Here is a 16085-nt window from a genome sequence, read left to right as displayed (position 1 = left end):
ACTAAATGCTACATTTAATTATGCTATAAAATACAAGATTTTTTATATCTATCTATGTAAGTGTAAATATCATGTATAATGTATTCCAAGAACTTGAGTTATAGGAACCTTTTCAAATTCTACATATTTCTCAAGTATTTTTTTTACTCTCTCTCTCTTTCATACCTATATAATTTTACTTATTGGTAGTGTCTCAGCTAGTGAGATATTTATATATTTCAAAATCAATGGTTCCTTTGGACGAGTAATGCTGTCTGTGGAAAAAAAATTCTAACCTTTGCATCAGTAGTCATTACTTATGAAAAGGTTAGAATTCAATGAATTCCTATATATATAGCATTTTACTTACTAGAATATTAATCTATTTCAGTTAAAAGTCACATATGAATTGTAAAGTAAGTAAAAAGTATTCAAAATCTCTAGGATATATAAATAAGAGCTAACATGATGCAGATCAAGTACTGAAAATTATCACATTGAAACTTAATACTGATGAATATTCATATCACCTCCCAAGAATACATTTGGTTGCATAACATAATTACATTTTTTTATCTTTTCTGGATACTAGGAAAAATAAAAATGATCTTCAAGTAAATCAATAAAGAAATCCTTTATTCTTGACCAATACAAATCACACAGAACAAAAGCCCACAATTAAACAGGTTATTATACTTATTTCACAGTCAATGAATGTGACTGCAGAATGTTTGTAATTTGTCACATGGTTTTCCACCAGTTCATGTCAAAATGAAAGTACAATGTTAAAAACAATAAAGTTAAATTACTTGACATAAGTTGGAGTAACTGTATATTCAATGATATAAAATTCATATTTAAAAAACTGTTTTGAATTTTGGAGGATAAAATGCCTTTAACACAGACTTTCTGGCAATATTTTGTTTCAGAAAATGGAAATAAAATGTCTAAATGCGATGCAATAACTACCTGAAGTAAACTATGGAACTGGATGCTACGATATAATCATTTTTAATGAAATTGTTGCATAAGTCACCAACCCTGTAAAGTACAGATAATAAAAGCAGACACTGAACAAACATATACAAAACAAAAATTTGTATAAATTAATTAACTAACAAAAGAATACAAATATTGGTACAAAAATAGCTGGCATCAAATGTAATTTAACTGCAGGCACAAGTTGAATAAGCAACTGAGGACCTATATCAGTGCCCTTTCCCATCCCCCATAAAACACCAGAAACCACAACATTATTTTCATAAGCCTCATATGCAGCTAACAACTGAGGCACTGAGCCAAATTACATTTGAAAAAGCTAACTTTATTATTCTATATTCCTAATCAGCAAAGTTTTTATATCGATTACTGAAACATTTACATTTTCCAACTTAAATCAGACAAGAATGTGTATCATAAGTGCCAAAAGCTCTGTTTTCTTCAGAATAATTTAGGTCTTCCAAGTTAATCTGTGCCATGTTGGTGAGGTGCACAGAAGAATTTGCTAATTTTGGCACAGCACAGGGAAGAGTTACACCCCTATGTGTAATTTAGAAAACTTCAGAAAAGAGAGCTTTGACTATTAGTAATTCAACCATTTATCTGCCCTCCACCTGAGTCCACAACACCCACCTTTATGCATACAGTAATGTATAATATATAAATATATAGTACAATGTAAAACATATGAAAATCAGCCCAACTCTTAGACTTTTAGGATTTAGCACCAAGTCCAATAATTTTAAACATACTATAAATCACTGAAAAAAATATAACAATTTCCTTAACTATGCTCAGGCTGTAGTTAATTTAAGAATGAACACAAATATTTCAAAGAGGAATGTAATTTAAGCAGAAATTGCCACTTTTTCTGTTTACACAAGCCTAGAGCAAAATTTATTGTTGTTATAAGTTTTCAGAAGTTCTCTTCTTAGTTAAAACCTATGTGAAGATTCAGAAAAATAATCAGGAGTAGGTTCAGCTATTAATGGTTCTGGAGAGGTGTATAATGGGTTAGGAAAGTCTACTGGATGAGGTAAAGGTTCATCAGTCTTTTTGGAACTTTTTCTGTTAGCCATTAGCCAACAAGAAATAGAAATAGCTACAGCCATAAGAGTGAATAATCCTGTGATGATCAGAGAAATGGTAAACCCTAATCGTGGGATACAGACATTTTGGATTTTGGCAATTGTTGGCTCTGAAAGAAAATAAGAAAAAACATTTAGTAGAAACTCAAAAAAAAAACAGAAATTATGTAATGGTAAAAGTATTTCTTCATTTCAATAAACTGTTGCCTACCATTTAAATAATAATTAACTGTATACTACAGGCTATTTATTATGATAATTTTTTACACTTAATATTGCTATAATATTATTCTTAAAAAAAGAATATAAAGACAAGCCCTTAGTACAGTCATTTAGTAATAAACATTAAGCATGTTTTAAACACATCAAGCCAAAGTTACATCCATCCCATGCTTAGATGAAAGGATGGGATGCCAGTCTGTTGCAGGTTAATCTGAGCTACCCATCACAGAGCTGAGTAGACTGAAACAACTGGGGTAAAGTGTGTTGTTCAAGGAGTTAAATATGTTGCAAGCAAGCCCCAATCTTACAAACTTCTTACTACAAATCTGAAGCACTAAACATACACTTATGCATTACTTACTTGATAATGAAGCAGTATTGTACTTGTGATAAATACAGTTTACAAATCTACACACGAATAATATACACATATTTTTTTTCTGAAAAAAAAGTTCCATAATTTTCAATTAAGCATTATTCATAAATTGGACATTTGTATCTCCTAACATATTACCCCACACAATACATAAAAGTAACACAGAGAAAGCTTCATATACTTTTATTGTATTGTGATTTTCAGCAGGCATGATGATATATTGTATGAAGAGGTACTACTATTTAATATAATGAAGAATGTTTTGTAATCTCAAAACATAAAAATAAGATGCACAAATCGTCCTTTTTAAATAAAACAGATATAAGATTTTAATAATGACTACAAAATTAGGTATCAAGCCCACTCTTTGCAAAACAATCTTACCAAAGTCAATAGTTTTTAAGTGTGTGAGAAGCATCTATTAAGTGCATAACAGGATATATATGGTTAGAAATGAGAGATATTTCTTTGTTTTTCACAAGTTTAAGAATTTCAAAAAATCAATGTTTCTTCATGTAATCTACCTACCATCAATCGAGTTAACAACTTTTTCATTTTTAGGATCCATTGTAAGAATGGCATTAGAATAAACTTGAATTTCCTCTCTCAGTGCCCCTTCCTGGAAGGTTTCCCCCAAGGTAAACTTTTCAGTTGGTGCCTCTCTTTTACGTCTTTTTCCAAATGCTGTCACACCATTACAGCTTACCTAAAATGGTGATAACAGAAAAAGTCTTTTCTCATAGCTTATGAATGAAGATGTATTAATTTACAATAGCATTTCATTCTGAATTAATGTCAAAGACAAGTTTTATAGTATGTGATCAGATATTGTTTTTCTTTAAAACAAGATGATTACATTCATATTACCTGTAAAGACTATGCAACAGGAAAACAAAAATGATGTTGAATATTCAAGTTATGGCATCACGATGCCCATCACTGAATATCTTACAAGCCCTGGCAACTATACAATAGAACTTAAACTGATCATTGTCATGTTTTTCTTCTAACTTTTTCTGTTAAAAGTTTGTGACCATGAACTTTTCTCTCAAAACAAAGATTTACAAGAACAGATAATTACAACCCTTTAAAAAATTGTGGTATCACCTTCATAGAATTAGAACAAGATGTATAAAATCCTGGTAATCTCTACAAGAATTGCCACTTTGAGATGGTAAATTTCAAATCCTGAATTATTTTATAAGAAAAACAGGGTTAGTGTAGTTCAATGATCTGATTTTGGTTTACAAAATTGTTGTGCTACCTAGGATAACTATCTATTGAAAATACATTTTTTTCACTCTAAGATAATTATAACTGTTAAATGACCTTTTCATTTAACTTTATTATACATCTATTAACGTATATATATATATTAGGTGAATCTCAGGAAATGCAAGTGCTTTGTGTTAATAATGTACCTTGCCTTACATTCAAATGAAAAACAATGAGTAATAAAATAACGTTACAAGTTCTCACCAAAGGATTCTAGATGCAAGTAATTTTATATCTCCTAAAATTGATGCAAAAAATATTACAATATTCCAATAACAATGAAGTATTTATGAGTCATATTTTTTATCACAATACAATTGTTTACAGATTTCATTTAGAAACTTCTTTTTTAAACTTTACAATGCACTCATCAGATGTATAGATGAGCCCATGTTTGTTTGTTTGTTTGTTGTTAACTACAAAGCCACATGATGTGCTATCTGTGCTCTGACCACCCATGAGTAGCAAAACCTGGTTTTTAGCAGAGTGAGAGTGAGCCCCAGACTTACTGCTAAGCCAATGAGGGGCAGATGAGCCTACAATATATATAAAAGTAATATTTTTATAATTAAAACTGTTGATAATTCCTTTGTTATTTTTATTGATATAAGTGTAATAAACAGTAAATTTTGAGCAGTATTTGATTTTAGAGTATTTTCTGCACTTATCATAAAGTGTTATGTTTTTCTACTGTATGTCAATTAATTCCAAGGGTTAACTAAAGTGGTGATAACATCAAATTTTCTATACAGGTTAATCACATTATACAACTACCTGTTCACACTCTTAGAATTGAGACAAGATACATCTCCACCCAACTTTATATATGAACTACAACTATTTTTTGTGTAAGGGGAATTTTGGAAAAGTATAGAAAATACAAGTTGCATACCTATTGACATAGTAACATGATGGATAATTTAGTTGGTCAATTAAACTACAACATCTTCACAGCCTTTGTCTGTTTTACAATGACTTGATCACACAATAAATTTTGAACAGTTAGTCTGGATAATAATATTCAGTTCAGGTTTGCATTGACGTCAATATCTTTGAAGATATGTTTACTAACCCATATGTTATTAAACATATGTTATTAAAAAGACAATAAAATAAAATTACCGGAGGGCATGATCCAAAGCAAACACGTATATTACACTGGAAGCGTATGTTGTTACTGGTGGGAAACTTAAAAGCATTAAGTGAGCTTCCACCAGTTTCGTATCTGGGTCAACTATCCAGTTTCCAAATACAGCTGGATCTGTTGCACATCCATTTTCATCAGTTACTTGATACTCTCTATCCTCATCATCACCCATTGTCTTAGCTACACAGCTCCTAGCAAATCCCCCATAGATGTCTAGTAAAAAAACATTTCAAGTTTAAGAAAAAGAGGCAAATAGAACAATTTGGGCATTTATTATAAGTTAATTCCTTCTAATTTTTTATTTCAACAATTTACCATACACACGAATATCAGTACCTGTAATTATTTGGATTTGAAAAAAAAAAGACCCAAAACGTGAACGCTTTCGATTAGTTGACTATTCTTCTTCAAGAAAATAAAGGGTGATGATTATTTCCTATATATTATATTGCACTCATTAACCATCACCCATTATTTTTCTTAAGAAGAATAGTCGACTAATCAAAAGCACTTGAATTTTGGGTCTTTTTTAAAATTCTTTGCACCTTTTGTGTGTGTGATCCTGTGTGCCAACTCTTATCAGAATTATAATTATCTAGATTAGATCAGAGAACAATGCATAAACATTTTTAAAATGAGCATAAAAGTTCCAATCAGTTACAAAATATTTCTCTTTAATAGTTTAGCCATTCAGTATGCTTGCATTCTAAACGAGTTTGATGTAGAAATATGTAACGTTTGTTTGTTGTGTAATGTCAAAAAAATTCATTTTTTCATTTATTAGAATACCAAGTAGCACAAATAAAACATTGGCTTTGTTAATACTCACAATCTGGCTGGATATCGACACGTAGCAAGAGGTCATCTCCAACCTCAGCTGATGTAATTTCCTCTCCATTACCCTGAACTATGCTCATTTTACACGATGGAGGGGGTCCAGTATTGGCAATAGTTCCTGAAGTGGTTATCATGCTGTGGTTGAGTAAAATTATGTTATATTATAAACTGTTTTGAATTTTTGTGGTGAACTTTGTGGAATAGATATATATTATGACCTAGAAAAGTATACTCAAGGTTGAATCCAAGATACCTTTCTCATGTTTGGAATGTCTAATATAACTACATTTGATAACATCTAGGTAGGTGGTAACCTCCTTTTCCTCAAATTTCTAGAATGATTGCTGGACTATTTGTTTGACTAAAACAAATAAGTTGAAGTTATAATTTTCCTATACTGAATATGTATATACAATAGGTACTTACCTCCGCTCAATAAATAGCTATTCTCGTTCAGTGCTGCAAATGTTTTTTGTGCATTCCACAATCCTTGAAGCTTCCAACCATCTGGAATTTATTGATTCCAATGCATATTGCATGCAAATCATCATGCAACAAACCTCCACCAACAAGAGTGTGACACTTATTGTGACTCCCTCTATTCAGTACTACCACACTATCACTTCGAATTTTAGGAGAAAATGGAAACACCAGTTTTCAATGGGGAGGAAGGGTGAGAGGAGGTAAGTACCAATCAGAAATACATTTTCAGTATAGGAAAATTATGACTTCTGATATAGTACATTACGTCTTCTCACATAACTAGCTAGAATCCCACATTGAGCAGGTGGAGGGACTGGTGCAAGGGAAAGAAAGAAGCATCCAAAGGACACTCCTAAATAGGGGATCTTTGGAGTTGAAGATCATACAAGGGAAACCGCACCATTTCTGTACCAAGTAGACTATTCACCCAGTATTGAAAAAGGTAATAATAATAAAATAACACAATATTGTGTATAGCAATTAGTGAAAAACTACAGTAGATAGAATAAACTGTCAAAAGTCTGATATTAGAGAAACTAGTTTTGACACATTCATACGTCCTCTTCAGTCTCATGTTGTCTTCTGGCAGGAAAAAAATCTGGTCAACAAATGTCTACATGACCCCTGATCTTGGAATTCTCTTAAAGACACAGGAAGTTAAGTTTAAAGTGACCTTGGGAGGTGTTGAAATTAGGCAAGCTTTTGATTAAGCAACTTTCGACGATTCTTCTTTTAATGTAGTTATCCTTTTTGTATAAAATTCTTGTTGATTTCCAATCAATTTGATGGCCCTAATATCTCGTATGAAGAAAAATTGCATTGTTTTGGTTTCCATATTTTATAGCCTTTTTTTTTATGTTCAGAAACTCTTGTGTCAACACTTCTTCCGGTTTAACCTACATAACCTTTCTCACAGGATTGGCATGGTATAATATAAATGCCTTGTTTTTTTATCCTTAGATGTTTTTCTGTTTGAAGTTAAGTTATTTTGGATATTTGGATATAATTCTAAAGTTATTCTTCCTTAATATTTCCTCAAAGGGTTCAATATAAAGTGGTTTCACATTATCATTGGTTGATCTTTCTTTATCTTTACAGAACAAGGTTTTTCTCGCTTTGAGATGGCAATTTGTAATGAAACGAGATAGAAAATGTAGTTCTTTGAAAATTGAAAAGATATTTTTAATTTCATGTTCAATCATTGTCGGGTGGCACATTCTATATGCTCTAAGAAAAAATGAAGAAATAACAAATGTTTTGACCTGTTTATGGTGAAACGAAAAGGAGTGAACATAACTTAAAGAATTTGTCGGTTTACAGTATACTGAGAGGACTGGTTTTGTGTTTTTTCTGATTATCAAAACATCCAAGAAAGGAAGTTGGTCATCCTTTTCCCATTCAACTTTAAATTTGATAGTTGAGTGAAGTTGATTAAGGTTGTCGAAAACACTTTCAAAATCACTTCTTTTTTTAGCCACACAAAATATATATCATTAACATATCGGAACCATGGAATTTTTGAAAGGTTTATGTTTATGGAAGGAACTAATTCGTTTTCAAAATATTTCATGAAAAAGTTGCACAGTATTGGTGACAGTGGATTTCCCATGGCCATTCCATATTTTTGTCTAAAATACTGACCAAGACAGGTAAATACATTGTTGTTTACACACGTTTCGATAAGAGAAATAAAAGTGTCAATGGGAATAGGCAAAGATATGTTCAATTCAGGTAATTTTCTTTTAAGAAATTCTATGGATTCTTCAACTTGTTTGTTGGTAAATAAAACTTCAAAACTTAACATTTTTCCTTTATTTAGGTCAATGTTTTAAATTTTGTTTGCAAAATCTAAACTGTTTTGGATGTGCAATGACGAGATTTTGCTAACAACTGGGGATAGATGTCCTGTTAACCATCTAGATAATTGGTATGTGACAGAGCCCATGTTAGAAATCATAGGTCTTAGGGGACAGTATTCTTTATGTGTTTTAGGTAAACTGACCAAGAAGAAATGTGGAAGATGGTTAGAAACGAAAAAGTCGAAAGGAATATTACACATGAGTCATGAAATTGTAGGCAAATAAAAATGACCCAGAACAAAGAAAACAAATCAAATCTAAAGAGCCGAGAAACCCAGATCTGTGCTGGCCAATAAAGATTACTAGAGAAAAACCCGAACAGGAGTTACATGGATCAACAAACATCTTGGGAAAAATACTGATGGTAGGACAAAAAACTAACATTATAAACTGGATGTAATTCTGTCTGAATGAATTGACAGCCAGGGCAAGTGGATGAAGAATCTATGTATGAGACATGATGTATGGAAGAAAACAATATAGTTAAACGAATGACTGATATACTACTAAGATGAATTACAGGTAATCCTAAAATAACAAAGAACCCTGGTATCAGTGGGATAGGTGAAAAGATGAAACTAAGCCTACTTTTTAACCTGAACTGAACTATGAGTATCAACCAATCTAACAAAACTTATGTAACAGAACTCAAATAATTACAAATAATAATAATATTAAAAATAAAATTATTCAAAAACCAGAACAGTATAATGACTTATTTTCCAAAGTCGGCAGACTGTATGTCAAAATGTGTGGGCCTCCAAACTCGAGGAGAGGCCCAACAAAGGTCAGCTCATTGGACAATCAATCTCCTGATGAAGTAAAGCCGAAAATCTTCCCGTGGAGTCCGCTACATGAAGCCTGTGTAAATGTGCTGATTGAACATATAACCTCCAAAGTTGTAACAGAGAATTCATAATGCAAAATGAATAACCAAACACAACTGTTTTGGCAGAAATAAATAAAAATTTTTGTAATGAAGTAATAAGTCCCATAACCGGGTTGAAATATAAAATAATTCCACTTTAGAATAACTCAATAAGTTACAAATATCATTATTGTATAATAAAGAGTAAACTTATTGAGAAAAATTAACACAAATATATGGAAAAAAATTAAAATGAAACACTGGAAGAGAGCACAAACTAAACGTTGCAACACGAGCACTGCCAAACGATAAGTGATAGTTCAGTAGAATTGAATAGAGAGAATCACATGCGTCAAGAGAGTATGTTACACTCTTATTTGTGGAGGTTTGTTGCATGATGACTTACATGCGAGACGTATTGAAATCAGTCAATTCCTGATGGGTGGGAGCTTCAATGCTCGTGGCATGTGCAAAAAGATTTGACATATAGAAGGCAGCACTGAATGAGAATAGCTATTTATGTGAGAGAAAGTAATGTACTGTATCAGAAACTAGAATCTTTATCAAAATCAAGTACTAGCAGTAATTATTTATCATTATAATGTTTCATTTTCACAGAGACTTCTACAATAAACTAAGTACAATTCCTGAGAAAAAATGTACTTATGTTTAATACCTGACATTCAATCCCAAGGATATTGTTTTCTCCCCAGTGGTGTAAACACACTTGACTTGGTATGCTCGTGCACGAAAGGTGACTAGCTTTGGGTGTTTTTGGATAACTAGAATAAATGAAGCTTCTCCCTAAAGAAGTAAAGAAAATATTGTCCTCATCTTCTAAAAGATCATCTACACAGATTATATTCTTAAGCTTTTATTCAACAAATACAGTTTTCTTTATTTATGGTATTCTTTAATGAATAATGAAAACAAGATAAAACTAACTGTCTTACAAATAATTCCTACAATAATTAAAACACATGTTTATTAGTGTATTTACACAAGTTTATATATAAATGTTTGTGTAAGAAATATACAATCTATTAAGAATATTTTAGGCAGTGTAGACATAGAAGAGGCATGTACAATCCATTAAAGTCAAAACTACTCTACTATAGTCTATTAAGTAGTAATTTTAGTAGCTTGAATAAAATACATATAAAAATACAGATTTAGAAGTGGAGATCAGTAGGAGTAAAATAGATATTAGTCATTCCAAAAAGAACAGAAGCTTCTATGAATTTTTAACTTTTTTTTTCATTTACTAATTATTCATGAACTATGAAATACTTATGTATTAACTTGAACAAACTCGAAAAATTATGGGTCATATTATTTTCATACAAAATCCCTCACAAAACAAGAAAACTTTCAAGAATAATTCAGAAAAACTAATTTGTCCTCTGGATTTGTTTACTGCTGATATGTTTGGCATGCTCATATTCTTATGTATCTTTTTCATTAAAGTTAATGACACATAGGTATCTTCCTACATTAGTAAGCTAGTTAAATGTGTGATTCAGTTTTAGAACCCTCTTGATTTTTTTTTAAACTATTTACAATGTATAAGATTCTGCTGTGTGTTAAACTCATTTCAAGTGATATATGAACTCACATTGATGTGGATTAAACCACAGGTATTAAACAACACTTTGAAATCAACAGCCTGCTGGTCATTGCTGGCAACAAAGCGACGACACTGAGGATTTTCACTATGTCCTTTGACATACAGAACACCATTAAAGCCATCAAGATGAACTGAAACTTGGATTCCATCAGCAAGGCACATTACTAATGTGAAACAGATTAAGAAAGCATGTGAAGATTCATAAAACTCTGATTATTTTCAAGTAATAGACAATGAAACAGTTATTCAGTTAAACAGATGTATAATTTTCATTAATTTTTTAAATTGTGACTAACTAATTTACAATCAGTTTAATGAACGATAATTTAAATTGATATATTAGCCTAAACTGATTTAAAAAGGAGAAAAATTTATATTGCTAAAAGATTAATTGTATATTTTACATTTTAGAAACATTCATGTTCATGTAACTAACACCATTTGGACCCAAGCCAAATAATAATGCTCCCAATTTATTATATATGTAAATAATTAAGGGCTAAAATAAATAATTTTTGTTAGTGTAGGTTAAAGAGGTAAAATATAAATATAATTAAGATACTGATAATACTGCTCAAATGTAGGCATTTTGATGAATTAAAAAAAAACAGTAAAGTACTGCATATTTCGATTTTATATATTTTTAAAGAACAAAGAAATACAAGTTGTTCAACTAATAGATATTATAATTATTAGAAAGAGAAGTAATTTCTTCCCATATAATGAGAATAAGTGATATTACTACATATTAAATGGCTCCCAAGAAAAGAGACTTATAATCACAACTATAACATAACTGATAAGATGAGGTAGGTATTTTATTACCATCCTCCAATTAATACAGTACTTTAACATCTGATCCATACCTATGTTACAGAAAAAATATTTTCTATGGTAATCATGGAAAATAAAAAATGAGTGATTTGAATCAGATTAACGAAATGTAAAACAAAAACTCACCTGATATATCAGTAGGAGGTACAGGAGTTTTGGGTTCAAGATCTGTAGAAATAATTTAGATTGATTTGATCGAAAAGTAATTCAGAAAATATATCTTCTACATTTCAGAAACATTCATGTACGTGTATTTAGAAAACTGCAGCTGTATACTTCTAAATTTATTTGAACACATGATTTATCCTAATGATGTGAGGTTTGTTTCATGATAATTAAATGAGTTTTTAATATAATAATCTTGTATAATGCACTTTTTGTATATGTAGAGAGCTAAATTCATTTTTAAAGTAGTCATTTCTATAACACCATTAGCAAAATGTCTAAGCAAATATATTTCATTAGAGTTCTGGTATTGTTATAATAAGTGCATTTAGAATTATAATGGTACTAAAAGTTAAGAATGGTGTAAAAATCAAATCAACAAAAATTTATTTCTATATTAGGCTTGCTATAAAAATCATAAGAGCTGTAGAAATGTGTACTGTAAGTTTCTTTAATAGGTTTGACATAATGCAGTTCTCCACCATCATCAGGCAATAATCAAATCATAGTTTCAGAAGCAAAGATGACATTGTTTGATTTAAATTCATTTCAGGATGCACCTTGTGTATCCACAAGCTTTCTTTAGATAGAGCACTTTTTCATTTACCACAATTCCCAAGATGGTGAATTTGTTGGGTATAATTCCAATGTCACTCTTTCAAACATTGATGAAGAATGACCAACTAATTATATATATACTGTATTTTACTTATTATTTTTAATTCTTGAGCTTAAACAATGAATTGTAGATCTTACATAGCCAAGGATGCACAATGGACACCTAAATTTGTAGATGACATAAGAGCAATGCCTTTAGGGATCCTGTCTTTAAATTCTAAATAATTACATACACAACATATCAGTTTGAAAACAATTCTAAAATTAATTTGTGGATAAGTTTTGTTATTCAAAATCATTTTAATCGTTTTCTTCAATTCTATTGCACGTTTGCCAGTAAAAGGTAGAATACAAAAATATTCCTTTAATTTCAACATGTTTACTGATTTTAGAAATGTACAGAGCTTTTAAACAATTATGTTCCTAATAACATCAGAATTTTGAAAAATTAAATTACTACCTAAATTTTTACTTCCTTTAATTGTAAATTTGTATATAATGACTCAATGTCTAGACTAACAATACAGATAGATTTGTCAGACTAGTTTAGACACATCTTTGGAAAACTCATAACTGTTTGTTACCATAAATTCGTTAGTTAAATAAGATTCAAAGAAACCCACTAAAATACTTGCTAATTTATAAGAGGAGGTACCTGTACATAACACAATTGGTCTAATAGGACAATTTATGTACTTTAGGTAACCCATAAAATATTCCATAATGAAAGCCAACTGGCCTAATTTTGTTATATATAGCTTCCAGAATTAACCCTTATTTTTTAATTTTTAACAAAATTCCGTAAATGTCTTTCTTTTGTTACTGTAAAATCAGGAATTAAAATATATATCAATAAGTGAAGATTAATGTTTTATTTGATAATATAGTTACTGAAATTTCAGGTTTAGTGCTTTCAGGATATTATAGTTTTGACCCTATAAAAGTTCAAAAAATGTATCTAAAGATGAATTTGTGGGTATAAAACATCTTAGTTTACTAGATAATTTAGTAATTCTTAAACTGGACAAAGGTAATAGTATAGTAATTTTGAATAAAAAAGATTATGTGGACAGAGCTTTAACTATCTTAAATGATAACACTAAATTTAATACACGAGAATCTGAGAAAAAAGGTGGTTAGAAAACAGCTTAAACCTTTATACTACAGTAGATACATTGATGATATACTTGATATTCAGGAATTTCAAAATTACTTGAACAGTCAACACAACAATATTAAATTTACAATTGACCAAACTGTTAACACTTTACCTTTTTTAGATTCCAAGATAGTTAACTTAGGAAAACGTTTTGAAACTAAATTTACCATAAACCAACATTTGCTGGGCAATATTTTCATTTTGACAGTTTTTTTACTTTTCTGAATTTAAGAATAATTTAATTAATAATTTAATTCATCAAGCCTTTAATACAGTTATTTCCTTTTTTGGTTTCTATGAAGTATAAAATATAATGCTTTTTTACAAAAAACTGTTTTCCTGTATAGTTAATTGATAATATTATTTTAATAATTGATTAAAAGTTCTGTACATTTCTGAGATCAGTAAACATGTTGAAACTATAGATATAGTTTATTGTATTCTACCTTTTACTGGCAAACATGCAATAGAATTAAAAAGATTAAAGTGCTTATGAATAACAGCATTTATTCATAAATTAAGTTTAGAATTGCTTTCACACCATTAAGTCATATGTAATTATTTATAATTTAAAGACAGATCCCTAAAGGCAACGCTCATACATTATCTACAAATTTAGGTGTCCAAGGTGTTGCCTTGGTTATGTGGGCTCTACACTTTGCTGTTTAAGCTCAAGAATTAAAGAGCATGTGCAAAATACAACATATACATACATATATAAAGATATATATATATACAGTGCTTTTTTGAGATGGTACGCACCAGTACGGCATACTGGCACCATTTTTCATACTGCAAAATGAAGAGAAAGGTAACAAAACTTGAAAGAGTAATGTAATTGAATGCGTGAATTTTCCCCTTTGAACAAATCTTTTGTTCACAAGAAAACCAAAAAGACACCGAACTAGAAGTGTTACAAATTACAAAGTTTAAAGGAGTGTGAAAACATACTGTTTGTTTGATCATGTATTTGTGATCATCAGTGCAGTATGAGGTGTGAAACATCAGGTAGGATTAGCATGCCATAAATAGCAAACATCAATGGTCACCGGGTTTTAACACCTAGAAGATGTGGCCACTATCAGTCGATGTACGGTAGTGGCGTCACTTTGATTGACAGGTTTCAATTGGACAGTGGCAGATGAGAGCTGGCCTGGGTGGATGCAATACTGAGTTCAAAGAGACCATTTGAGACTGAGAAACAGCTGACCACAAGCCGAGTTGACTGGTATGCAGGTCTGGACTGTACATTCATTCAAATAAAATAAGTCACAAAGTGAACGAAGATGACTGACGTCATTAATCGCAAAGCATCTTCTCAGCCAAGATAAAAATATGCGTGCGAGTCTCGGGAATAAGTCGTTTTGGTCTGACATGTTCAGTCGAGGTGGTGATGCCAATTTCAGCAAGTGTGCATTTCTCTTCTATTATACATTGATTTTATTGTGAACAGGAGTGTATATCGTTTTTATTGCATCTTGAGAAAACACCCCCAACATAAGAATGAAATGAATTGCAGATTTCTTTTTCACCTTCTGTGAATAAGAATGCAAGAATAAGTGAGGAAATGACCCAAGAACAGGAATTAATGGCATCAGTGACAGTTTCTGTTCCTGGTCCACGAGCTATCTGACAACAACTGGCCTAGCTACTGGACTGCCAATCAAAAAAATCAATTTTGCAAGAAGTATGATTGGCTGAATATTAGAAAAACATAAACTTGGCTTACACCTTGCCATAAAATTCGATCTATTGGAGTGGAAACGAAGGCAGGAATGAAAGTTTCTAAATAATGAGTCAACAATGAAATAACATATTTTTGAAGAAAGATGAATGATTCCAGACCCATATTATAAAAATAATGCCGAAGCTGCCAAAAATCTTCACTTCTGAGGAGTTTCACTTCACAACAAAGATTGCAAAAAGGATTCTCCGATTAGTCTGGAATTTTTTACAGAACCTTGAATAAATCAATCGAAAATATGTTTCTTGATAGTGAATATGGCGGTATAGCACAGTTTGCATGCGTACTTGATAAAAAACATTGGCCTGAAAACGTTGATGCTAATTTAACATTTGGGGAGATGGAGGTCAGAAAATTATCAAAGACTTCAGCTAAAGGAAAGAGATATGATTTGTGGATTTTGTCAGTATTTGATTGAAAAAACGGTTCCAGAAAAATTGCAGGATTTGAAACATACTCTGAGTACTATTCCTATTTCTTCCAGTGAATGTGAATGAGGGTTTTTGCAGATGAACTTGATTGTCACCCCAACCAGAGCTTCGTTGATGATAAAACCATTTCAGCACTTTTGTTTATTAAACTTGTAGGACCACCCCATTCATGCTTTGACCCAAAAAAAAATATGTAGAGTCATGGTTGCTCTGAAAACTCAGCAGTAGACACCAAAAGCAAGGAACAAAATTGGAATATTGTGTCAGATGAGAACATGAAGAAAATTTGGATTTTCTATAAAAAGGTAATTCAGTATGTTTTCATCTCGTAATTTCTTATATGTATATATATATATATATATATATATATATAT

General features: G+C 30.8%; 1 pseudogene; it reads right to left on the bottom strand.

Moving 5' to 3' along the window:
• Window positions 1-598: 598 nt before the first annotated feature.
• The window catches only part of LOC111086562, a 29990-nt pseudogene continuing 14503 nt past the window's right edge, over window positions 599-16085 (bottom strand).

The sequence above is a fragment of the Limulus polyphemus genome, unplaced genomic scaffold (assembly GCF_000517525.1).
Source record: "Limulus polyphemus unplaced genomic scaffold, Limulus_polyphemus-2.1.2 Scaffold1196, whole genome shotgun sequence".
NCBI classification, from domain to species: domain Eukaryota; kingdom Metazoa; phylum Arthropoda; class Merostomata; order Xiphosura; family Limulidae; genus Limulus; species Limulus polyphemus.
The sequence above is the reverse complement of the archived record's forward strand: the minus strand, read 5'-3'. Positions and strand labels throughout refer to the sequence as shown.